Source organism: Protopterus annectens, chromosome 4.part0 (assembly GCF_019279795.1).
Source record: "Protopterus annectens isolate FY-2018-M chromosome 4.part0, PAN1.0, whole genome shotgun sequence".
Classification (NCBI taxonomy): Eukaryota; Metazoa; Chordata; order Ceratodontiformes; family Protopteridae; genus Protopterus; species Protopterus annectens.
Genome location: NC_056733.1, coordinates 238,900,323 through 238,925,890, shown reverse-complemented (window position 1 = coordinate 238,925,890; position 25,568 = coordinate 238,900,323). Strand labels below are relative to the sequence as shown.

The window sequence follows — 25,568 nt, the reverse complement described above, 5'->3', positions numbered from 1 at the left end:
AAGATTATAGGCATGTTTACAGTGCCAGATGATTTTATAAATGCCATCAAGTCTGTTCTGCAGGTTCTACAACCATTTCTTCTTCACTGCATTAAATTGTAAATGTCACTCCAGACGCGGTGGTGGTGCTGCGGTAGCGTTGTTGCCTCACAGTAAGACACTGTCCGGTTCAATTCTCAGCTAGAGCGTATTCTGCATGGAGACATGCATGAATGGGCGTTCCTTCGTTGAAGGTTGTGCGTCAGGGCTGGTAACTCGGCATGTAAAAATCAACTACCAATCATTAGCGGACCGGAGTTCCGCTGTGGCAACCCCTAACCGGGAAAAGCCGAAAGACACAACAACTCCAGACTACTTTTTCTGTCTGACACATGCAGAATCATAAGAGGGCAGGTCAACAGTGACAATTAATCTTAAAGTCCTCTTATATAAAATATCAGTAGGCATAGTATTGTTCGCAATCCACCTTGAGGAACACTTTATAGAAGTCAGCACAGCCACCTTACTACTAAAATAAGTGGAATTAATAAAAGTACAAACATATGCGAGTAGCTGGAGTAATATAACATATACAAGCAATACATATAGCAATACCAGGACAACAGGCCATTGACCATTACAGTGGTCAGCAAGACACAAACTGAAAATCCCAGTAATGAAGATAAGGGCCCTCATGTTACATTATGCCTGTGTTATGGAAGGTCAAATAAAAGCATCAGAGTTAAACAAATGTCCCAGGCATCTGTAACTTACCTTGCACCACAAAATAAGTGAAGCTGTTCTGATTTCAGCAGTCTTCTGCAGTTAGCATCCAAAGACACGGCAAAGAAAATTGTTTCTTAATGTTTCAGACAGACAACACCTTTTTAACTGCACTTCCCTCTGGACTGTTTCACCTTCCCAACACTGAAGTCTCCTTCAATTTTTTTATTTTTTTTTTAACAGGGCAGCTCCAATATCTGGTGCCCCCAGCTTAAGTCTTATGTAGCCATCCCCTCACACCAAATCAGGAAAGGTTACATCCCAAAAAAGCTTGCTGGCATTTGCATGTAGATGACTGTTGTGACCCTGTCACAATTACACAGACAACTGTCATAGATGTGAAGCAAGCTAATGAGCAGGTGACCCTGCTATTAGAGAAGGAAGATGTCAACACTCATATGTCAGTAACACAGAGAATGGGACAGCAAGACATGCCCTGTCATGTTAAGTCCTACACAGACATGCATAGCATTTGGATTTTATGTTTCTACTTTATGCTTTTTAAAATAATTTCTTGTTTACCATTTACCACTGTATCACAAAATAATTTAAGGAAGTCCATCAAGAAAATGTAATAATGTCTTAAATACATAACTGCAATGAGTATTGTTTCAGCAAAAGCATTTACTATAGAATATACAGGACTTATTCTATGTACCACAGGACAGAGTTTAACATTCTCACATAGCTTGCTGTTAATCACTAAAGAATGAGTCCGATAGCAGAATTACCTCCTTCCTTCTCATGGCAGCATTTACTGCACCTGCCTGGGTAGGAAGCAGTGTAATTCTGTGTTGTCTAGTGAGCATCTCCAATGACTTGGTGTATTTACAGTTATGATAGTCTCTCTCCCTCTCTGGCAGTCTCTCTCTCTCTCGCCCGCTTTTTGGCAGTCAGAAGAATGTTCCAGTCTGACTGAAAGTTAGCATCATATTCCAAAGCATGCTGTCAAGGTTAAACTTAAAGCGGGCACCAAAGGCAAGCAGCAAATGCACTGCAGAGTAAATATTCCAGTGTTTCCACTGGCTGCTTGCTCTGTAGTATTTGATCTTATCTCAAAAACAGAAAAAAAATTAGGCTTGAAGTCCTGTATCCTGCAGTCTCCCGAAGGCATGCAGAGGTATTCTACTGCATGTGTGTTTGTGAGTGTAGTACTTTCTTAAGAGCATAATATGACTACAGTGCTCACTGCGACACCCCAGGCAGTTAGGTTAAACTGCAGGCCATAGTCTCTGTTGGCAGCAGTGCCTCTCCGCAGATGCTAAGCATTGCTCTGTTTCTATTTATAAACATACAAAGACCTTAAAATGGCACACAGTCCTTCACGTTTAACTAGATAAATAAACCTTAACGCTGTGTGGTCTGAAGCAAACAATAAAGATGTGAAATCCAAATAACCAAACTATCTGAAAAATGGAAAGCAGTCCTCAGACATCTGTGTGCCATGCATCACATCTACCAATATTGATGTACCTGGCCTCTCTGTGACCTACATCAGAGCTCTTTATTTATTTACTTTTCTGAAACCCCCAGAAGGTACCTGACCAGACTGTTCTGTGGGAAGCTACAGCTGCCTCTTGATGGTACTATTACATGTTAATCAATGTGATGTCCATACAAAAAAAGCCACATACTTTCTGTGAAGGTCACAGAGGCTGTGAATAAATACCCAAGCTCTGAGTAAGCTACAGCACATAGTAAAAGCACACCAGTATGCTATTGGAAATATCTGTCCAGGTGACATCTAGTACAACAGTATTTTAAATAGTTCTTGTTCTTTTTCGGGGAATGGATATACATGTTTTACCAAGGAAACACATATTGCTGAGTTAAGTGTCATTCCATCTGCACGATTCAAACAAAGGCATGTTACAGAACACTGTAAAAGCATATGTTTTTCTAAAGGGCAGCTGAAGGACTCAAATGCAATGCTCCTGGCTTAGAAGCCATGTAAACATATTAGCCATGCTTTTAGATACAAAAGCGTAAAGAAAAGTACAGTTTTGTACCTACCATAAATGTAGATGTTCGAGTGCTAATACAGCTGCAGTAATCACAGATGGGTTCTCTGCCGTCAGGCGGGTCCTCGGTCGGCTGAATTCCAAAGTCTTGGTCCGGCGTCGGTTGTCGTCGCTCTCTTCCCTGACGTCAGTGCGACAGGGGTATATAAGACACAGCCAACGCCATATTCTTCAGTCTTTCTTGCCCCAGATGTCAGGTACTCCCAGCAGGAAGGCAATACATAAATTATATATATATATATATATATATATATATATATATATATATATATATTCAAGCAATGCAATGTAATCAAAAAACAGTAGTTGCAAGCAAATACATCATAGAAGGATAACCCCAAATTAGGTTGCAAGAGGAGGTGTTAGCCACTAGTCCTTTACCAAGAGGGGAAGGAGGGAGGGAAACCTGTACTTCAGCAGTATTAGCACTCGAACATCTACATTTATGGTAGGTACAAAACTGTACTATGTTCATTGTGCATACAGCTGCAGTAATCACAGATGGGTAGAATCCCAAAGCTACGCACAGGGTGGTAGGCACTAGGTGGAACTGGGATGAGCCAGAATGCCCTGCAACACAGCAGTGGCAAAGCCTGCTCTAGTTTTGGAATATAAAGGCAGATGGTAGTGTTTTGTGAAGGTATGCACAGAACTCCAAGTGGCTGCCTCCAAAATATCTTTGGTAGGAACTCCTCTGAGGAAGGCTGTAGAGGTAGCTGTGGCCCTGGTGGAGTGGGATCTGATGCCTGTAGGGACAGATTTTCCATGATAGGAGTAACAAAACCGTATGCAGTGGCCTTTCCATTTTGAAATTGTCTGTTTGGTAACTGGCTTTCTTTGAGCTCCTACAGCATAGGACACAAAAAGTTGTTCTGATTTTCTGAAAAGCTTTGTTCTGTCCAAATAGTAACGTAGCTGTCTATGGATGTCTAAGGAGTGTAGCAGCCTTTCCCCTTTGTTTTAAGGATGAGGGTAAAAGGTAAGTAAGTGTATGGCTTGATTTAAAGCTATCCTGGATACTACTTTAGGCATAAATGATGGATTGGTTCGAAGGGAAACCCTGTCCTGATGGAAGATGAGAAAGGGCTGCACAGCCATAAGGGCTTGTAGTTCCGAAACCCTACGAGCTGAGGTTATGGCCAGAAGGAAAGCTGTTTTCCAGGACAAATATTGCAAATCTGTTGAGGCAGCTGGTTCAAAAGGAGGCAATGTTAATTTTTCTAAAATGTAATTAAGATCCCAGGCTGGCACAGGTTGCTTCCTTGGTGGTCGTATATTTTTAGCCCTCTGAGGAACTGTCTTAAGAGTGGGTGAGAGAATAAGGGTGGATCCGTGTTGAATTCTGCAGAAATGGCTGAGGCGTGGATTTTATGGAGGAAAATGAAAGTCCACTGTTCAGCAACTCAGCTAGATACTGTAGTACCTGAGGCAAATTCAGTTTTCTAGGGTCCTGGCCTTTTTTCTCATTCCAAGAGCAAAACCGTTTCCATTTTGCGGAGTAAGCCTTTCTAGTAGATGGCCTTCTGGCCTCCAAAATGATGCCCTGCACCTCTTTGGGGAGTAGTGTCTGATGAGGTGTTAAGGAATTTTCCATGCAGCTAGATTGAGTGTTTTCAGCTGGCTGTGAAGAGTTTTGTAGCTGTGCTGAGTCAACAGAAGAGGCATTAGAGGTAGGGGACAGGGAGGAGTATGTGTTAGGCTCCTCAGGAGTGGATACCAGTGTTGCCTCGGCCAGTCTGGAGCAATCAATATCATCTTCGGTCTGTCTGTTCTTGCCTTCAAGAGCACCTTGGGCAGAAGAGGCAGAGGTGGAAAAGCGTAAACTGTCCATGCTGTCCAACTGAATGAAAGGCGCCCACTCTCCAGGCCTTTGGATGAAAGGTCCTTGAACAAAACTTTTCCAATTGATGATTCCTGTGGGAGGCGAAGAGATCTATGTCTGGCCTCCCCCACGCTTGGATTATTTTTGTAAACACTTGAGGATGCAACTTCCATTCGTGTGGATCTGTCATATTTCTGCTTAGATTGTCTGCCAGCGTGTTTTCCAAACCTGGCAAGTACTGTGCTTGAAGTTCGATTTGCCATTCCAGAGCCAAGTTCCAAAGTGTCATGGCTAGTCTGCACAGGAGGTATGAATGCGTTCCTCCTTGTTTGTTTATGTACCACATTACTGTGGTGTTGTCTGTTCTTATCAATAATTGTCCTGGATGCAGGAGGTCCTTGAAAGCTATAATAGCATTTATTACTGCTAGCATTTCTTTTTGATTGATGTGAAGGTGCTTTTCTTTTTGGGACCATTTGCCCTGAATGCACCTGTCTGTCATGTGCGCCCCCCCAGGCGTAATCTGAGGCATCTGTTGTGATGACTTGATTTGCTTGAGGCTTGCAGAATGGGAGACCTGTGTTTGTTTGACATGCTTGGGCCCACCATAGGAATTCCTTTTGCAAACATGGAATTATTGGTATTGTTGTTTCTAAACTGTGGCTGTGTTGAGACCATAGGTTTTTTAGGTACCATTGAAGTTTCCTCATATGCAACTTTGCACATGGGATTAAAAGAATGCAAGATGCCATGAAGCCCAGAGCCTGCAGGATTTTCCTTGCAGTAAGCCTGGTACAATTTGCTAGCATTTTGAAGTACTGAGTTAGTTGCCCCTGTTTTTCTGGTGTAAGATAGGCCATCTGGGTGTTTGTGTCCAAGTTGGCACCCAGGAAAATTATTTTCTGAGATGGTGTTAGTCTGGATTTCTCTTTGTTGATTGTGTATCCCAGAGAGTTCAGTAACCATGTTGCATAAGCCAGATGATCCAGAAGTATGTGCTTGCTGTCCGCTTGGATCAGGCAGTTGTCCAAATAAGGGTAAATTTGTATCCCTTGAAGTCTACAGTAGGCAATTACTGATGCCAGGCATTTCGTGAATACTCTGGGCGCAGTAGATAATCCAAAGGGCAATGCAGAGAATTGATAGTGGATTGAACCTGCAAGAAATCTGAGGTATCTTCTGCAACTTTGTCTGATTGGGACATGCAGGGATGCCTCCTTGAGGTCCAATGTTACCAGCCAAAACTCCTTGCCCAGCATGGGAAGAAGCTGCTGTAATGTGAGCATCTTGAATTTTGGTACGAGTAAGAATGTGTTTAGGATGGATAAGTCCAAAATGGGTCTCCAGTCGGTTCCTTTCCTTGGTTCCAGAAATAGCCTGGAATAAAAACCTTGGCCTTGTTCGTGAGTAGGTACCTCTTGAATAGCTTTCATGTCTATGAGCTTTGAAATTTGTAGTTGTGCCTCTGCCCTTTGATTGTGTGGCAGGTTTGGCATGCCTCTCATTTTTGGTAGAGTGTGAAAATGAAATCTGTAGCCTCTGTCTATAACATCCAGGATCCATTTGTCTGTTGTGACAATATGCCAATTTCTTGTAAATAATGCCATCTTTCCTCCCAAAGGTGCTGCCAGCTGAGACTTGCTTGGCGTGGGAAGGAGGAAGTCATTGGGTTTGTTTCCTATGTTGTTGTGCACTGTCTTTGCCACCTCTTGGTGCTGGAGTTTGCCATTGCCTGCCTCTATATGATCCTTGTGATTGTCCTCTGCCCCTTGAGCACCTGTATCCACCTCTTTGGGGCTTGTCCGTGGCTGGAAAGGACCAGTTTTTAGAAGGCCAATTTCTGCTAAAACGTGGTGGTTGAACCTGCAGAAAAGCTTTGACAGATTGCATAGATTTGGCTTTTTCTTCCATTTTCTGTAGTATCTCCTCAGCATTAGTACCAAATAGCACATCCTTTTGTAAAGGAGCATCTAATAGTTTAGCTTTCACATGATCAGGCAAGATTTGTTCCCTAAGCCATGCATGTCTACGAATAACTGATCCTGTAACAGCAGCTCTACTTGAGGCCTCTAGGGCATCATAGCCACATTGTAAGGTGTGTTTACCCACTTGTTCTGCACTATGCATCATATCCTGCAACTCCTTCAAATCTGGTTGTTCAGGTTGAGACATTTTATTTCTTAATTGTGATAACAGAAACTGCTGATATTTAAGCATATGAAACTGACAATTTAAGGCCCTCATGGCTAGGGTGGCCGAGGTATACACCTTTTCCCACCTTTCTAAGGATCTAGACTCTCTTTCGAAAGGTAGTGGATTCTTAGCAGTAGAGGCCTTCATTCCCTTGGGGCCTTGAGAAATGGTTTCAGGGTCAGCATTATGGCTTTTGTACAGAAATTGGTGAGAGTTAGGAACTGTGGTACCTATCAGGCTTGACTGGTGCAGGAGGCAGGGAATCCGGACTAAGGCAAGCCTCCGAATAAACATCATCCAGTACGTCCAAGACAGGAGGAATAGCCAGAGGTCTGTGTTGAGGTAACAAAAGAAATTCCCTAAGTCTTTTCTTGGAATCAGAAAAGTCTTGGCCTTCCCAATGGAAGTGTTCCCTCAAGGTGTGCAAGGTTTCCCCAAAAGAAAAATCCTCAGGAGGAGATACAGAGGGAATGGACTGCTCCGCATCAGACTCTTCAAAAGGGGAGAAAGAGTGTTCCTCTACATCAGAATGATCTGAAAAAATGGAGCCCTGATCCGAAGAGGGAGAATCTTCCTCCACTCTGGGTCTCTTGTCTGGAGGGGGTTGGGAACCCCTGATAAGAGTAATTAAATCCTCAACCATTTTAAGCATCTGCTTTTTAGGCATGGGGACTGGAGATGGGCCCTGTGCAACAGGCCTCTTGGGATGCCTGGCTGATTTAGACTTAGTAAAGGCCTTAATTGAAAAGGAAGATGAGGGTCTAAAGACACCATGGGTGGAAGTGGACCTGTCCACATTAGGAGGCTCAACGCTCACAGTGGCCTCGGTGGTTGTAGTCTGGGTATGGGCCGAGGTACCTGCGGTCTCGGTTACAGAAGACCCTGCCAAAGAAGTGTCGTCGGTAGTCAGGGACTGCATAGGCGTCTCACTGAGAACCGGACCACGTGTAGCCGGTTTTGGCGTGGTGTCAGTGGGGACCGCGGACCTTGCATGTCGGTCTTTGTCCTTGCGTTTTTTGGACAAAATGGTAGTCGGAGTCTCCGACGACATTTTATAATCAAAGGCTTTACCGAAAAAGTGTTGGGCGAACTCCGCCCGACACTTAATAGTGCATTTATTGAAAGTAGCGCAAAAGCGACAGCCCGAGACGTCGTGGTCTGGGCCTAAACAAGGTATGCAGAGGGAATGGAAATCTTTATGCGGTATTTGCTTCCCACAAGAAATACAATTGTTAACTTTTTCTGACATTGGTCTGAGGCAAGAAAAATTTCCCCAATGGGGTACTTAGCTTTAATGAAGACTTCGGTTTCCAATTTTTCGTAAATTCAGGAGCTGGCCGACCGGCACTTGCGAACTGCTTCTGCTTCGGGCACCGCGCGGCAAAAAAGACTGAAGAATATGGCGTCGGCTGTGTCTTATATACCACTGTCGCACTGACGTCAGGGAAGAGAGCGACGACAACCGACGCCGGACCAAGACTTTGGAATTCGGCCGACCAAGGACCCGCCTGACGGCAGAGAACCCATCTGTGATTACTGCAGCTGTATGCACGATGAACATCAGAGTCGAATAAAAAGCCATGACAGAAACAGACTGCTGTGATGAGACTCTTCTGATCACATTCCATCAATGAGATTTTTGTGATGGGATCCTGTAAAAAGATCTTTCTGATATGATATTTCATAGACAGACAAAAAGGATTGCATGAACAGTTGACGTTATGTGAAAAGATCCTTTTGGTAGGATTCCATTAATAAAAAGGCTATTGTGATGGGACTCTGTAAGCAGATATTTCCGGCAATATTCCATGAACAAGTTACTTAATTGCATTGCATACTAATGAAGTATTTTTAATTTGTTAACCAAGTAAACCCACTAGGTACATGTGCCCCTTTTCAGGAATTATCTGGTAACACTGTCTGTTTAAGTGACCTGTTCAAACTGGCACAATAGACAAATGGAGATTGAGAATCAAAGTCTGGACTAAATTAAAATACTAGATAGCAGCTGAGAGCCTTAATCATATCATAGAATTATAAGAAATACAAGGCTATTCAACCAGAAGCTGTGTGCATAGCCAATATCCACCCTCAGAGTCTACTAGACATCTCAAGGAGAGCAAGGCCTGTAAGTCATGACATCCATCCAGTTGTCTAAATTATGTTTAAAGCAGGCAGGGAGTCACATTGCATGACATGCATTAAGAGTCTATTTCAGAGCTAGGGGAGGTAGCAGGCAATGAATCTATCTCTCCATTTAGTTTTGTTTATTACATAATATAAATTGATATCTATCATTCTAGTGTTGGTTATACTATCTGACATATAAAGAAAAAGGCTGTCACATACAAAGGGTCTCTGAAGGCACAGAAAGAAAGACACAGGCCTCTTCTCAAGAGTCTATACAACGCAGAGTTCAGAGATAGTGATTCCAATATTTTCTGATAGCTAAGATTTTTGAGGCCTGAGATCGCTTTTGCTAAAACCTTAGCATTTTTTTTAGTTGTTTGATGTGTTGACTGAAATACATGCCAAAGGGTGCATTATATTCTATGATGGGTCTAACCAGGTCAGAGTACAGGGGAACAATAAATTCCTTGGTCTTAAATAAGATGTCCTTTGTGATTAGCTATTAGATACAGAAGGATTTTCTGACTACAGTGCCCAAGTCTCTGATTCCAGATTCACTGGCGAGTGGCTTGTCACTGATAAGGTAGGTGATAGGATACTGTTGTAAGGACTTCACCTTTTATGTTAGGGGTATTAAAAGACTTAATTAAAACAGAATAATATAGCAATAACCCACACCTGGGTGTGGGTAATGCTGGATTTACCCACGGTTGGCATGGTATGGTCACGAGGGCGAAGAAGTGGGTTATTGCTATTATACAATGACATTATTTAAGAAAAAAAATAATTACTTTTCTTAAATAATGGCATTGTATAATGCCTCCTTGCTGCCCTTCCGCACCTGTCTGGTATTCTGCGGCAGTTCTGATGTACTGCGCATGCGTATGCCTACACAGTACATCAGAACTGTGGGCAAAAGCAATGGAGAAAGCAAGATCTCCGTTGCTTTTTACAAACTGTTTTCGCTATGTTAAATGTGTTTAACATAGCGAGACAGCTTTAAAAAAAGCAACGGAGAATCTTCGTTGCTTTTTTTAAAGCTGTTTCGTTATGTTAAACCCATTTAACATAGCGAGACAGTTTTGAAAAAAGCAACAGAGAAAGCAAGATCTCCATTGCTTTTTACAAACTGTTTTGCTATGTTAAAGGAGTTTAACATAGTGAGACAGCTTTAAAAAAAGCAACGGAGAATCTCCGTGTTTTTAAAGCTGTCTCGCTATGTTAAACCCGTTTAACATAGCGAAACAGTGTGAAAAAAGAGTTATAGTAATGGAAAAAGTCTGGGCGACCGGACCTTTTTCCATTACTATAACTCTGATTTACAACATGCACGCTGACCAATCAGCGTGTACGTTTTTGAATATTAATGGAGGGGAGTTGTATAATAACTGTTTTATTTGCATGTAATGTGAAAAATCTCTACATGAGCCATAAGATAGTTTTGACATTTCTGGGTTTGGTTTAGAATAGCACATCGAAATGTTTTTTTGTTTTTTTTGTATTTATAGCTATATACACTGTGATCAATTCCATTACAACCCATTTAGGACATTTCTGTAGTATAATAGATTTGCATGGGCAGCGTGACTCCAGAAGCTGATCAGATTTACCCTTTTCATTTGTCCCAATTTTAAAGTAGATTTAATAATAGTGGCACAGAATTTCAACCTATATTAGTTTTCATCGCTCAAGGACAGAAGTTCACCACATGAAATGGTTTCCAGCATTCAAAAGTGTAAAATCTAATGTGTGAACTTAAAGCAGCACAGTGAAAATGAAAATTTGAATGTAATACTTCTAAATTGTTTTCTGCTGGGGTCTTTACCCCTCTATACACTCCCACATGGACATCAGTGTCCTCACCCCTCTAATCATCTGAAATCATTCTAATGGGCTATTCTCCAAGATATAGCAATCGCTGAATTAATATATACATATTGAAAAGTATTTGCATATCACTGTTTGCACTAGTAAGTATCAAACATTTCAGTTGTGAACTTCAGTTTTATTCCTAGTTTTCCCTGTATTTCCTTGCATGGTTGTACAAAGATCTACACATGTGCCTAAATTATGTTTTAACATTTACACTGGATACCAAAGAGCCTGTGTTCTGTGTTTGAAAAAAAAAAGTATAACTTCCTAAAATGTGATCTGTGAGTTCAAAGACTCATAGCTGTTCTGCTTGGATAAAGAGAGAAAGAAAATAATTCTGATTCTTACTGATTAACAAAAATAACGACACATTTACTAAAACTAATGGCAAGTTTACTATTAACTGGCTATCAAACTACCCCAAAAAGGCATTAATGTATTACAGGGTTTATTTTAAATCTCAGGAAAACAGAACAATAAAAATTTACACTGTAACATTTGTTTGCTTGTTGTTGAAACCTGAGGTCTGCATTTGTGCTCCCATAAATGGCCAAATGTTCCTACGCCATCTTTTTAACTTTGCATCTTATCCCTACTTCCAGTCCTCCCAACATTTTATTGGTTTCTAATAGACACTTGCAGTCGCTGTTCAGTTCAGTTTAATGGTGACAATAAAACTGGATAGGCAGCGAAGAAAATCATTCAGCCTAAGAAGTTAGGGAAAAAATAACTACGAGAGACATGGGGGGGCCTGAGAAGGGAGAGGTGTGCCAGGTGTGGGATGCTGGTGTGACTGAATGATTTGTGTGAAGGAATAGGCATGTCATAGGTGGGATACTAATGTGACTGAGACTGTAGGAGGTTCCAGTTGTTGGACAGAGACATGGTGCAAATCAGGGAAACAGTAGAGAATTCAGCACCAGGTTTTGGATGGAGGTGGGAAGAGAGGGGAAATGGAAAGACCCATTTTCAGCCACAATCTCGTTACAGTATGTCAAAACTAACAACATATAAATACTGTACTGCTTTCTAGAGAATATAACCAACTAGTACATTTTCTAATAAATAGAAATGAGAGAAGTGAAAAATAACATTTAGCATAATTAATATACAACTAGAGACATGTAAAAAACACAGCTTGTTGATCAAAGTGAGATAGACCATTACAGGGTGAAAAAAAGCTTTTTTGTTAGCATACAACTAAAATGGTGTCTTGGTTAGGAATACAGTAACAGCAGTGGGGCTGGCAATAAGAAACATCATGGTTAACTACTGAAATAAGTAGATGGGAAGATAATCTCTTGGGGACTCAAGTTATACCACAAAATTCTTTAAAGCTAGGTAGAGTACTTAGGTGTGACTTCAAGGGTAATTTAAAAACAAACAAAACTGGGGTGCAGAGATGATATCATTACGGATGACATTCCATATTTTATAAGCACAGAACAAGACGTCTTTATAGGCTACTGTGAGCTTAATGAAAGTCAACTAGTGTCCAAGAGATTTAAAGGGCTACAGCAGTTCTAAATAAGAGGCAGTAACCAAGATTTAGACTTCTGTATACAAGTGTTGTAAGGATGAAGGTGGTCTTGTGGTGAATGCTAAAGTAGTTGGGCCCTTCTTAAGTGTTATTTATTCATTTGAACTATTTAAAGGTTCAGCCCTGGTATACATTTCTACACGGCAAAAAAATATAAATAAAAAAGTAATGAGAAATACATTGAAAGAATACTGAGTATATGTGAACTGGCAACATAGTGGTTACTGTTACACAATTAATGTATAATACAAACTTGTTATATGCTTGAGACATGGATGTCAAGAAATAGACCTTGAGAGAGGAGCAAATGAATTTCATGTTATTGATGTCAAGAGAACATAACAAGTAGTTATGATTGGAAAACTGGTCATAATTCTTTGTAGTGCATGGAGCTCCAACTGCTCTGATGTACTACTGCTTGCAGAGAGAAAAAAAAATTAAGAGCACAAACATGAAATGTTTCACTGTTTCACAGCTTTGAAATCATGTGAAACACTTTGTGCTGTTACAAAAACACCAGCCAGAAGCTAAATCTTTCTCTCTCTCTCTCCCTCTCCCTCTCTTTTTGTAAGTTCCTAGTTGCAGTCTGTTTGACTGTGCAAAAACACAAAACACTTCATATGTCTACAAGACTAGAGCTTAGCAACATTTTGAATGAAAGTACCTTCAGAAAGGTACTGAGTGAGATAAGTCTAGAATGAGTCAACAATCTCCTTATTTTCTGGGTGCCAGGAAAATCTGATGCTGTGGGGGTACATATTTTACGGTACCTTGTAAAATAGGAGGGAGAAGGTGCACCTGGTTGGATGTAGGGGAGGAATGCTTCTGAAGGCTGGAATTTCCTTCCAAGTTATTTTGTAGCCTTGTTATCTAGAAGTAATGAGCTGCCCAGCTGGAAAGGAAGAGGCTAGACTTTTGGACACGGGAAGGGTTGGACTGGGGAGAAACAGGAGCAGGCAGAAAGAAAGTTCATTCTAAAATCTTTTTCTAAGCATCTCTGCCTTTCTGAGAAAATTTTAGGTCCCTACAAGAAAGGAAAGTGGCCAAGTAGTTCCTTCAATACCTGGGTACTGAGGTGAGAAAGATTTGCTTAAAATCTTGCACTACTGCAACTTTCTCCAGCAAAGATTTGAACAGGTCTGCAGCAGCGGGACCAGTGAGAAAATCTCTGTGAAGAAGACAGTCTAATAGCTTAAACTGGTTATCCTTGGGAGGGTCTGAGAATGAAGCCATGAAAATCTCCTAATGACAGATCCAGTAGCAGAAACCCTGAAAGAAGTTTGCACTGCATCATAACTACATTTAATGGTATGTCTATCCAGATGAGTAGCCTGGCCCACCACAGAAATAGCCTGCTGCTTAGTTTCAGAAATTACAGGGTTAGTCAAAGTATTGCTTAATTCACCAAGAATAGACAACATATACTTTGTCATTTGGATCTGATAATTCAATGTCCTGAAAGCCAGAGTGGCTGAAGTGTAAACCTTCTTTCCATATCTGCCCATGGCCCTAAGTCTCTGTCTGAAGGTAGAACATTAGCAGCAGATAAAAGTTTGGAAGGCTTGTTAGTTGAAAGAGAAAACACAGAAGGATCTGCCAAAGGATTTTTTATAGAGAAATTTGAAATCCTCTGGCACTCTGTGAAAACTAGCAGGCCTCTTAAGGGCCAGGGTCTGGGAATCAAGAGAGGTAGAAGAGAATAACATACCTCCAGACTCTACCGAATTACTCGGTATTCACCGAGTTTTGGGGTCCAAATAATGAGGTGCCACTATTCCTGGCACCCCTTAATTTCTGAATTTTTCCCAGCTTTTATTTAAAATTTTTTTTGTGGCTTTTGAACTGACATGTGTGCAGCCTGTCGGAATTGACCACAAGGGCTCACGTGCATGCATTTCTGGCTACCAGCCAAGCGGGAAAACAAGCAGGAACATAAATTGTTATCTTCTGGGATGTTATATCAACTGTTTGTGAGCAGGAACATAACTAGGACTGCAGACAGAGGTGAATCGTCTCTTCTGGGATGTTATATCTGGCGAATCGTCTCTTCTGGGAGGTAGCGAATGGGAATGTAAGGACTGCAGAGAGGTATGTGAACAGAACATTGCAGAGGTATCTGTGAGCCCGTAATGTATGAACTCTGAGAGGTGCGTGTGTGTGAACTGAACAGAACTCTGCACCATAATGTATGTGAATTGAACAGAACACACTGCAGAGGTATCTGCAAGCCCATTAATGTATGTGAATTGAACTGGTGTGTGTGTGTGTGCGTGTGTTTGTGTGTTTGTGTGTGTGTGTGTGTGTGTGTGTGTGTGTGTGTGTGTGTGTGTGTGTGTGTGTGTGTGTAATGCCACAGGTGAATACACCTGGTGGCTAGAGGTACTGTACCTTCAGTACAAGTAACAAGAGCCTAAAGTCCCTACCCACCACCACTTGTGAATTTATGTCTCATATTTTTGTTTTGTTCCTCATAAAATCTGTGGTTTTTAGGATTTTTGTGGCAAATCACTGAAGGGTTGAATTCACAAATAATGACAGGCATTTGAATTTCAGACTTCATATTCTTCAGAAAATAAATAGTAACACAAACATTTTATTCTAGCAATTTTCTAAGTTTATAAGATCAGTATTTGAAATTTGTCCATATTTTGGGGCTGTATTCCCCCATTATTGGCTTTGCCCAGGTGTTTTGTGCTAAGAGGTTGAGAGCTATGGTGCGAAGTGAGAACTGAATTCACTAAATGATAACCATTTAAGTTTCAGTCTTCCTATCTTTCAGGAAAATGCTGATTTAGCACAGTGGTATGTTGCTCTAACTGTAGTGCACAGGGTCCTGGGTTCAAGTCTTGGTTGTGAAATGTTTGGTGGTAACACAACATTTTATTCTAGCAACTTTCCAAAATTATACAAGCAATGTTTAAAATGTGTCCCTGGTTTTTGGCCTTTTGTCCCCCCCCAAAAAAAAACTGAAATTGAAAATAAGTGCAAGAAGATGTGCAAGATGCCCATGGCTTACACTACTGTCATTTTAAACATATGTATATATATATATATATATATATATATATATATATATATATATACATATATATATATACTGTGTATGTGTGTGGAAGTAGACTTTTATGATGGAACTGTTCCGAATTGGACGGTTTTGTCATTATTGGTTCATGCATTTTTGTTGCATTGCCTTCTGGAAAAATGTTCAAACAATAAATTTAAAATGTGCTCTAAGTCTAACAAGTGTGCTGTATTATACAAGGAATATAATTTAATAAAGTCAGGAAGGTGTATAAAAGAACACATGTATGTTTCTTGTTTTGTATGCAAGGGGCTTATGATTCGAAACAGCCCAAAGGTAATATTTATCCACCACTGGCCATATGCAATTTCTTTGGATGTGATGTGGGTTTCAATGCTGAATGTGAGTTTCAAGGGCAGAGTTTTAAGGCTAAGTCTATTTTCATTGTGAGACAGTACTGCTTTGTTTAGCAGATGTCAATTAGTGTTTGTGCATTGTGTTATAAAATGTAAAAATAAAATCTAAATAATCACTGTAGAAGTAAAACAGTATGCACACATGTAGTGTTTATGGTAAATGGGGTGAAACAGCCACGTAATGGGACACTGGAATGGCTGCAGGGGGACTCTGGTGCCATATTGTGGTTGTCTGTTCTTCGGTTTGCATTTGAAAGTTGGTATCCCAGAATTCCATTGGAGTGGGCTGGGTTACATAATTATGTATGCCAATTTTATGTTAATCAACGTACAGATTTGTACCTGTTTTTCATGGGCCTTGTCCAGATTTTTGATGTTTCCAGGTTGAGAGGTATGGAGGATGCAGAAGCATTTAGAAAGGCCTCCAAAACTGGAGAGACAGGTACTAGTATTGGAGCTCCTACTTCTAGAAGTTGTAGTACCTCTTCTGCAAATGTGAAGATTCTAATTAAAAATACTGTATCACTTTTGAGATGGTTTCCCCAAAGCAAATTTCCTCAACAGGAGAGTCAGGGGATAATGTACCATCATCATCAGATGGCATCTGGCCTGGAGAATGAATCTGAGATGAATAAGCTAAAGAGTGTTCATCTAAAGCAGATTCTTCCTCATCCCCAGAAAGAGATTCATGTTGTCTCTTCTGAGATGGGGTAGGAAGAGAAGAAGCAGAAAGAAAAGAAGGAAGGATGGTGAGAGACAAAATGACCTTGTATAGGCCCTGTGAAAATTCCATCCATTCCTTTTCTAGACAGCTGAGAAGGAGAAACATTCTTTGTCCTTTGTTTCTTTTCCTTAGGTGAGACATCTACTTTCACAAAGCAAGGTGGATCAGAACCCTGGCACACTTCAAGTCAAGGATCCGATCCAGGCACCTCTTCCCTAACCAGAATTTGAGGTATGCGCTCTGATCCTTCTGAAATAATGAGACTCGGTCCACCCCCAACTGTATTGGTATGATCAGTCCTATTGGATGTGCGAGAATCAGATGCCATACCAGCCTCCAGTGAGGTCACAGTAGCAAGAGCCTTAAAAGTAATCAGGCATACCATGATATCCTGTAACACTTCAATGTACATGTCTGAGTCTGACTGGGCAGAGAGTGGTTTAGGTCAACGCCTTTTGAATTTCTTTTTTGGTCCAAGTGTGACATCTGATGCTGAGGTTTCTGCCAATTTGGAATGGGTGAGTCTCTTAAACAAGTGTTCAGTGAGGAAAGATGCATACATAGTGTTTTTGGAACAAGCGACTGACAAATATGACAATTATTATAACTGCAGTCAGCCCCAAGACAAAACAAGTATGGGAGTGTAGGTCCTTATAAGGAATCTGCCTACCACAATCACATTTCCCTCTCTTAGCTGACATCTAACAATTTTAAACACCAAAGCTGAAGAAAATAAGGAAGGTTCCCCAAATAGGTACTTATCTGAATAAGCGAAGGCGGAGGTAACACCAGCAACCACGAGAACAAACAGACCGACAGGTACAAAATCTGTGTTCAGACTGGCAGCAAGATAGTCTGAGGATCTTATGCTCATAGGTTCATAGGTTCATAGGTTCATACTAGGCTATCTGCCCGAGGGCATTTACAAGCCTAGCCCATCGTTTTGTGGCTTAGGCCACCCCTTTAGTATGGGGAACTATACCCATTATTTTTCTGTGCCTCTGTCGAGCAGTGACACTGAGGTAATCCCTGGGGTATATCTGCGATCTCCCATCCATTGGTCAAGATTTCTCTTGAACAAGGCCAGCGAGGTGCTCTGCCTCACATGTACCGGGATTTTGTTCCACAGCATAGGGAGTCTTTGGGTGATGAATCTATCCCTCCAGCACGCCCTATTAATAGCCGTGTCAAGGTTTAAGTCTCCCGCCCTTGTGGCTCTGATGGATCTAGATTTCTTGAGGTGAAGCATATTCATCAAATCTGGGTTTGACATGGCCTTGTATGTTAGGCAAAGGTCACCTCTGAGCAGCGGTGTTTACTGAATAGAGCTGGAGTTCTTTCAGTCGGGCAGCATAGGACAGATTTTTGAGACCCTTTATCCTTTTGGTGAGGAACTTTTGTGGCCTCTCCAGCTGCTGCAAGTGTCGGGTCAGATACATTCGAATGGGGCATTGTACACAATCATTGGTCTGATGAGTGATGAGTACAAGAAGACTGTGACCTCCCTTGATCTAGATGAGAATCCCTTCATGATAAGGTGGGCAATGTAGAAGGTCTTCCTAACTACTTTAGCTACATGGGTGTCGAATGACAGACTACTATCAACCTGGGTCCCCAGGTCCCTGATAACTTCTTCTGTGCTCAGTGGATTGCCACCTATTTGGTAGCTAGGGTAACCTTGTTTTTCCCGAAGGGTATGACTATGCATTTTGGCATTTAACTTTAGGCCGTGGCTCTGGCACCAGTTATCCGCTTCTGTGAGACCCTTCTGAAGGATATCTGTGTCAGATGTGTTTTCTACTATGGCCCAGTTTGCAGTCATCTGCAAACTTTGTCAGCCATAACCCTCCTGTGTTTGCTTGTACTTGGAAAAGTAGATGCCAAACAAGAGTGGGCCCAGGACTGAGCCCTGTGGGACACCACTTGTGACAGGCTTTGAGTCTGACATGGCGCCAGCAGCTCTGACCCTGTGGGTTCTGTCACTCAGCCAGTTTGCAACCCATCTTGTGATGTATGGGTTGACATTTAAGCTGATGAGTTTTTCAATGATACCCGAATGGGGTATTGTATCGAAGGCCTTAGCCAGATCGAGGTAGGCTGTATGGACTGCCTTCCCTCATCAATGGCTTTGGTGACTGTTTCGAAAAAGTCAACCAAGTTTAAAAGGCATGATCTGCCTTTGACAAAGCCAAACTGGGTTGGATCCAAAGTCTGCAAATTCCCTATGTCTTTATTTATGAGGTCCATTATGATCCTCTCCATGGCTTTGCAGATAAGGCTTGTCAAGCTAATGGGCCGGTAATTTCCAGGGTCGGTGGAGGCACCGCCTTTGTGAAGTGGGACCACAGTTGCAGTCCGCCACTCCCTGGGCATGTATCCAGAGGTAAGACTTTGATTAAACAGCTGTCCTAGCTGTGGGTTTAATTCCTCATTGAGTTCATGGAGCACACAGCCGGGGACACCATCAGGTCCCATGGATGCTGTGTTTTTGCTTTGGAGAGAGCAGTTCTCACTTGGGCTGGAGATGTTTGGGGGCTGCAATCGTTTGGTATAGATATCTCTCCTTTGGGGAGGGGAGAAGTTTGCACTGAACCTGTCAGCCAGTATGTTGGCAATGTCTGTAGGATCAGTAATCTTCACATCATTTTGAACTAGCTCTGAGCATATCTGGGAGTTTCCTCCTAGGTTTCTAACATAGCTAAAGAAGGCCTTATGATTGTCTTTTGAGTCTTTAGCTATTTTTCTCTCGAAATTTGCTTTGGATGATTTTATGAGAGCTCTTAGTTTTTACTTATAGTGATCAAGGGTGTCTTACCTTTTAAGGATTTTGCTCTATCTTGTAGTAGCTTCCTCCTTTGTTGTAGAGTTTGTTTATGGCTGGGGTCCACCAGACTGGACGCTTGCCTTTGGTACAAAGAGTCTTTGTTTTGCTTGGGATTGCCTTATCCATGCAGTCCTGCAGGTGCTGGTAGAAGGCATTTGTAAGTGATTCAGCGGCTTGAGTACTGTTTTCCACGCTCGGGGCCTTAAAGGAGACCACACTAGTCTTTAGAAGTGTGAAGTCGGCTTTTGAGAAGTTCTTTACTGTGGTCTTTTTTATTTCAGGTGGGGGTGGGATGAGGACCTCCCGCGAGATTAGTTTGTGGTCTGATCTCACCAGTGAGGGGTACACCTCCCGTGTTGAACATTGTGCTCCCATGTTCGTGATGATGAGATCAAGTATGTTATCTCCTCTTGTGGGGATGGTGACTAGTTGTTCCATGGCATTTGAGTTTATGAATTCCAGGAACTTTTGGGCTAGGGTGTTTGGGCTTGAGTAGTGTTCCCAGTCTATATTAGGGTAATTGAAGTCACCTAGTATGATGGTGTTTGGTGATACATTTATCCCCTCTAGTGTTTTCAGGAAGGCCATGTGAGGTTCCTGAGTTTGTGAGGGTGGCCTGTAACATGCTACAATTTGCAGAGCAGTCTTGCCTATGGTTAATTGCACCTGGATGGTCTCCGATGCATCGTCGTTGCCACCAGTCTTGGGTGTGGGTGTCCTTGATGAATATGGATACCCTCCTTTCTTGGTATTGTCCAGATTTTGGGGCGGAACGCATGATATGAGGTAAAACCTGATAGCGGGGTGCTCTCAGGAGCCTTGAACCAGGTTTCTGTCACAGCACAGACATCGATGTTCTCCATACTGAGAAGGGCCTCGAGTGCATGCATTTTGAGATTTAGACTTCTGGCATTGAGCAGCATTACCCTTAGTTTTTCCTTTTTGTGTTCTAGGGTGGTAGGTTTAGAATTTGAGCCTTGCCTAAAAAGGCACTATGGGGTGGCAAGAGCCTTTGCCAATATCCGGAATCCCAGGGTGACAGGTGCAAGCCGTCCCTTGCGAAGAGCGTGGCTTGTCCAGCATGTCATCCCAGGCAGACAGACACTGGATCCCCTTTGAATGACACCAGTGTTTAAGCCAATTGTTAAAGCTGATCATCTTATCTCTGTATTGTGGCATCATTCTTGGTGAAGGTAGGATACTGCTCAAGGTCAGGGTCATACCTGTCTGGGCTACATAATCAGAGAGCTCCTCAATGTCTCTTTTCATGTAGTCCAAGGAGGTACGTCCCAGGTCGCTTACACCAGCGTGGACAATGACTGAATCATATTTGTACCTGCTGTTGAGAGACCTGAGTGCTTGCGTGATGTGGCGGATTCTAGCGCCCGACAGGCAGCTTACTGTGACCTTCTCCTTACCCAGCCTGGTGACGGGGTCGTCAATGTGTCCGCCTATGGAGTCACCAATGACTAGTGTGTCTGGCATTGTGTTTGGCCTTAAGGGCTGTGACTGTTTGACACTCTGACTGTGAGGTCTATGTGTTGCAGGTGTTGTGTTCTGAGGTGGTGGTTGTTTGGGTGTCTGCTTTGGTGGCCTCTGCTGTTTTGGTAGATTTTGGATCAGAGCCTCCGAGTATGTCTTTGTGTGTTTATGTGTATGATTTGAGGTTGTAATGGTAATATGTGAGACTGGGTCTATAGTGTGTGTGGTAACCTTCTCCTCCTGACTGGTCTTGCCAGTCCTATGTTGAAGAGCTCAGCCTCCAGTTTGGCCGTGTAGTTGCATCTCTCGCATGTATTTTGTGTTTTGTGGGAGGAGGAGAGGGTTGTCTGTGTACATGAGGCAATTGTAACATTGCCTCAATATTCCCAGGTTCACCAGCTGAGCAGGAGAGGACACTAGCAACTGATCCCTCGACATGCTAGAAGGAATAGACAAAAAAAACTTTAAAAAAGATTCCGAGGGACGTGGGTGACCGAGAAATGGGGGGTTGCCTTTTTGGGGTACTATCTATGACAAGAGTGCAGTATCAAGGTAATAAGTACTGTAGGAGCAAGTGCTACGTTTAACAGATAGAGAATAGTCTACTTGGAGTCAAGTAGAGATGATCTTTTAATTATAGGATACGCTGATTAGATCAGTAGTATAGTTCGAGGAAGGTAGTTTTAAGGGAAAATTTGAAGAGTGGACTTTAGGTAGCCCGAATAGTTTAAACCTGCTTAACCGGCTGCCCTAGTGTGCAACAGTAGCAACTCCGCTTAAATCGGGCTTCATCGGCTAAATCGCTAAAGCGTGCTTTATAGCAGGGGGCTGGAAAAGACAGGAAATGACCCAAATTGGCCAACAAACCACAAGTCACTGCCCTAAACCACTCCTCCGAGGACAAATGAAGGAGTTATGGAAATGACCCCTAGTGGCCAATAAAACTACAGTTTCAAGTCAGTAACCACCTCTCCGGGGGGTAAGGAAGCTGCTCAATGTTAGTCACTGCCACTGATAAACACAGAGACCCTCCTTCAGCCCAAGCAAAAATGGCCTCACAGAAACTTTCAAACAGTTCAGGAACAGCAAGCCTGTAACTGAACTTTTTTAACTCTCAGAAAAGTGGGAAAAAAGCAAGATTTTTTTTTTGTTTTGGTTTTTTACAGAGATAGCAGAGGTTCACAAGTAATATCAAGTTATAACAGTGCAGTAAATGACCCCACACAAGAGTGCTAGGTCAAGGACAGAAAATATGCAAGTTTTAAGAAAAAAACGATTTAAAATTAAGTGCAAACAGGAAATTCAGCAAACAGCTTTTGGTTGTGCTCTAAATACAGCTACTAATGCAGAAATCAAGTTTAACAAGCCAGAAAATGCTCAAGCTAGGCAGCTATGCAGAAAAACTTAGCAAATAAACAGAGAAAAAATACTTAAAATCTCAAAGTGGCTCCTTCTTCTCTCAGCGCTTTTTCCTCTTGGAGGGTGCTTCACCAACAGCCAACAAGCCTGAAAAGACGCTCAAACCACGAGGCAACTAGGTTTTAAGAGAGGAAGATGAAGGAGTTATGGAAATGACCCCTAGTGGCCAATAAAACTACAGTTTCAAGTCAGTAACCACCTCTCCGGGGCAGGGAAGCTGCTCAATGTTAGTCACTGCCACTGTTAAACACAGAGTCCCTCCTTCAGCCCAAGTAAAAATGGCCTCACAGAAACTTTCAAACAGTTCAGGAACAGCAAGCCTGTAACTGAACTTTAACTCTCAGAAAAGTGGGAAAAAAGCAAGATTTTTTTTTGTTTTGTTTTTTACAGAGATAGCAGAGGTTCACAAGTAATATCAAGTTATAACAGTGCAGTAAATGACCCCACACAAGAGTGCTAGGTCAAGGACAGAAAATATGCAAGTTTTAAGAAAAAAACGATTTAAAATTAAGTGCAAACAGGAAATTCAGAAAACTTTTTTTTTCCAAAAATACTAAACAAAATCTTTCAAACCGTCTCGAGGGCTTCAAAAAAAAGCAAAAAACGGAAAAAACTTAAAACCAAAAAAGGGGCCCCCTTTTTTAGGTTTTTTTTTAGGGTTTTTCCCCCGCCAAAACCTAAAACGTAAACCCGGGCAAAGGGTTTTTTGGAAAAAATGGGAAAAATAAAGACCCTTGGGCCCAAAAAATGTTTTAAGATCCACCCTTCCGGGGGGGGGAAGCTGCTAATTTATCCGATGAAAAACAAGATTTGGTGGTACAGAAATTTCAAAAGTTCAGGGAAACAAGTTAACTGAATTTTAACCCAAAAAGTGGGAAAAAAAAGATTTTTTTTTGGTTTTTTAAAAAACGATTAAATAATACAATTAAACAGTGGTTTCCCCAAAAAGGGTATAAACAGAAAAATTCAAGTTTTTAAAAAAAAATTTAAAATTTGGCAAACAGGAAATTCAAAACAGTTTTTTTCTAAAAAGCTCTTCTCAAGTTTCCCGAAAAAAACTCAACAGGCACAGCGAAAAACTTCAAAAAACGAGAAAAAAAATTAAAAAAAAAAAGGGTTTTTTAGGTTTTTTTTCCTTAGGGCTTACCAAAAGCCCCAAACCGAAAAACCTCCCGGGCAAAGGGTTTTTTGGAAAAAATGGGAAAAATAAAGACCCCTTGGGGGAAAAAATGTTTTAAGATAACCCCCTTCCGGGGCAGGGGGGCTGCTAATTTATCCGATGAAAAACAAGATTTGGTGGTACAGAAATTTCAAAAGTTCAGGGAAACAAGTTAACTGAATTTTTAAACCCAAAAAGTGGGGAAAAAAAGATTTTTTTTTTTGGTTTTTTAAAAAACGATTAAATAATTCAAAAAATCAGAAAACCCCCGGTGGGTTTCAATGCTGAATGTGAGTTTCAAGGGCAGAGTTTTAAGGCTAAGTCTATTTTCATTGTGAGACAGTACTGCTTTGTTTAGCAGATGTCAATTAGTGTTTGTGCATTGTGTTATAAAATGTAAAAATAAAATCTAAATAATCACTGTAGAAGTAAAACAGTATGCACACATGTAGTGTTTATGGTAAATGGGGTGAAACAGCCACGTAATGGGACACTGGAATGGCTGCAGGGGGACTCTGGTGCCATATTGTGGTTGTCTGCTCTTCGGTTTGCATTTGAAAGTTGGCATCCCAGAATTCCATTGGAGTGGGCTGGGTTACATAATTATGTATGCCAATTTTATGTTAATCAACGTACAGATTTGTACCTGTTTTTCATGGGCCTTGTCCAGATTTTTGATGTTTCCAGGTTGAGAGGTATGGAGGATGCAGAAGCATTTAGAAAGGCCTCCAAAACTGGAGAGACAGGTACTAGTATTGCAGCTCCTACCTCTAGAAGTTGTAGTACCTCTTCTGCAAATGTGAAGATTCTAATTAAAAATGCTGTATCACTTTTGAGATGGTTTCAAAGCAAATTTCCTCAACAGGAGAGTCAGGGATAATGTACCATCATCATCAGATGGCATCTGGCCTGGAGAATGAATCTGAGATGAATAAGCTAAAGAGTGTTCATCTAAAGCAGATTCTTCCTCATCCCCAGAAAGAGATTCATGTTGTCTCTTCTGAGATGGGGTATGAAGAGAAGAAGCAGAAAGAAAAGAAGGAAGGATGGTGAGAGACAAAATGACCTTGTATAGGCCCTGTGAAAATTCCATCCATTCCTTTTCTAGACAGCTGAGAAGGAGAAACATTCTTTGTCCTTTGTTTCTTTTCCTTAGGTGAGACATCTACTTTCACAAAGCAAGGTGATCAGAACCCTGGCACACTTCAAGTCAAGGATCCGATCCAGGCACCTCTTCCCTAACCAGAATTTGAGGTATGCGCCTGGATCCTTCTTGAAATAATGAGACTCGGTCCACCCCCAACTGTATTGGAATGATCAGTCCTATTGGATAAAGCGAGAATCAGATGCCATACCAGCCTCCAGTGAGGTCACAGTAGCAAGAGCCTTAAAAGTAATCAGGCATACCATGATATCCTGTAACACTTCAATGTACATGTCTGAGTCTGACTGGGCAGAGAGTGGTTTAGGTCAACGCCTTTCGAATTTCTTTTTTGGTCCAAGTGTGACATCTGATGCTGAGGTTTCTGCCAATTTGGAATGGGTGAGTCTCTTAAACAAGTGTTCAGTGAGGAAAGATGCATACATAGTGTTTTTGGAACAAGCTTAATTGACAAATATGACAATTATTATAACTGCAGTCAGCCCCAAGACAAAACAAGTATGGGAGTGTAGGTCCTTATAAGGAATCTGCCTACCACAATCACATTTCCCTCTCTTAGCTGACATCTAACAATTTTAAACACCAAAGCTGAAGAAAATAAGGAAGGTTCCCCAAATAGGTACTTATCTGAATAAGCGAAGGCAGAGGTAACACCAGCAACCACGAGAACAAACAGACCGACAGGTACAAAATCTGTGTTCAGACTGGCAGCAAGATAGTCTGAGGATCTTATGCTCATACATCCACTTATGTACTCTTATGTCCATGGGCTTATGTCACATGTTAAACGTACGACTATATGGAAAATTATATGACTTTGGTACCCTGGCCAGACATCAAGTTACCCCTGCATGATAACCCAACAGTATTAGAATACTAGAACAGTGACTTAGGGAAAGGCATTACATATGCCAATTTCCTGACTCACATCTGTGAACTGCATTTAAGTCTTATAAAACCTGCATCAGCTAAAAAATTTGTGATTGAATCTATAATGTGCGTTTTTCAGTGGCATAAGAA

The 25,568-nt window shown here is 41.6% G+C and overlaps 1 protein-coding gene across 2 annotated transcripts in view; it reads right to left on the bottom strand.

The window, feature by feature from the left end:
- The window catches only part of LOC122799277 (monocarboxylate transporter 4-like), a 712,696-nt gene that overhangs the window by 276,667 nt on the left and 410,461 nt on the right, over positions 1–25,568 (bottom strand). Inside the window, exon 1 of one of the 2 annotated variants that reach the window (XM_044068233.1) lies at positions 754–1,080. The exons of the other annotated variant lie outside the window; for it this stretch is intronic. The gene's annotated coding sequence lies outside the window, so the exon portion shown is untranslated. Of the gene's footprint in view, positions 1–753; positions 1,081–25,568 lie in introns of those variants that run through there. 2 annotated transcript variants of the gene reach the window in all.